Source organism: Lissotriton helveticus, chromosome 3_1 (genome assembly GCF_964261635.1).
Source record: "Lissotriton helveticus chromosome 3_1, aLisHel1.1, whole genome shotgun sequence".
NCBI classification, from domain to species: Eukaryota; Metazoa; Chordata; class Amphibia; order Caudata; family Salamandridae; genus Lissotriton; species Lissotriton helveticus.
In genome coordinates, this window is record NC_136061.1 from 895,453,814 (window position 1) to 895,455,333 (window position 1,520).

Sequence of the window (1,520 nt, forward strand, 5' to 3'; positions counted from 1 at the left end):
TGATGCATTGCTAATATATGTTCCTGTTTGATTGCTAAGGTCCGTGGGCACAGCTGACTACCTAGGTGGTGTTTCTTGTTTCTTGTTCACTGTGAGTATTGTCTTTGAGTTACTTTTATAACATCTCCATAGGTATGAGCTCCACAGACCCTGCCTTTGCATCTGTATCCTACATGTGGGTATTTGCAGTCAGTATCTATCACAGCAATTGTGGGTAAGAAACTTACTGAGCTTCAGTCTTCCCGTGTGGAGCTCCTGAGTGCTTTACCCCACACCCCCCTTTATTGTTAATGTTTCATATATGTCTTGCACATTCGTCCTGGGTGTAGTTATTCTGAATGCTAAATTGCTTTGTGAGTGCCCTTCCTTTCTAAGTCTTACCCATCTTATTCACTTGTACAGGCTTCCCCTTTGGATCCCTCTTTCTCCTCTGACTCCCTGTATATTCCTAGGCAGCGCTGTACTCCTCTTCCTGTGTAAGTTTTCTACCCAGTGCCCAGTCCATGCCCAAGTCCCTGATTATGTTCCCCACATAGTCCCGGACAGTCCCTGACACAGTTACAGTTTCTTCTGCGCATGAGCAGAGTAGCAGAGCCTAAATATAGTCTGTCTATAAGCAGAGTACAAGAGTAAACGACAGCAAGGAAGGACAGAGCACATGGCAGACAAGATGGCTGCTGGAAACAAGATGGGTTCAGCTAAATGCTAACCCTGATCGCTGCCAAATTACAACACCGAGGGCCGTATAGGAGCCTTCAAAGTGTTGATGATCAATGTGTGTTGCAAAATCACACTCTTTCTCACAGCTAGCTATGTTCTTTATTGATGCATGAGCCAAGTGATCCAACGCCAAGAGTCACAGGCCACCTTCGCAATGTTCACCCACCTGCAAATGCAGGAGATGTCGGAGGAAGAGAGAACCAGTAATCCATTTAGCTTTCCCTCTGGAAAACAGCACAATGATTCAGAAAAGTGTTTCCAGGCCTCTGCTCAGAAGCCCCACCTAACCGCCACAGCAGGTAAGCAAGCAAGATGATCCATTGTCAGCAGAGCAGGAAGCTGCACCACTGGCACAGGGCCACACGAATCTTTAAAATACTGCCTGGTCACAGAGGACCAGATCACCAGGTCTCTGGCAACGAGGGAGAGTTGCTCCACCTGCACATCAGCCAACTACAACCCACCATGGCCGATACCTACATATCAAGTGTCCCCAGCTTAGGCAGCAGCCCTGAGGCATACCAGCAGACTGGGAGTCCCCCTTGCTTTGGTAGCAGGCACCGAGGGGAGAAGACAACACCGTCAAAGCAATTCACCTGCTTCTGTTACACACGCAAAAGCTTGAGCAGCCAGTGTCAGCATCTCCTCCCATCACTCAAAGTGGTTCACATTGGCTTTAAGTGGGCACAGCATCCTCACCAAGAGGAGCTAGGATTCCCTCATAGCCCGGCTCCTTTTCATCTAGAATGCCCTGCCATCCATGACAGGCCACTCCAAAGTCACTCTAAACAAAAGTAGGT

The 1,520-nt window shown here is 48.3% G+C and overlaps 1 pseudogene; it reads right to left on the reverse strand.

Annotated features, from left to right (window-relative positions):
• Positions 1-729: 729 nt before the first annotated feature.
• Positions 730-858, reverse strand: LOC144825711 (5.8S ribosomal RNA; annotated as a pseudogene).
• Between the last annotated feature and the right edge of the window lie 662 nt (positions 859-1,520).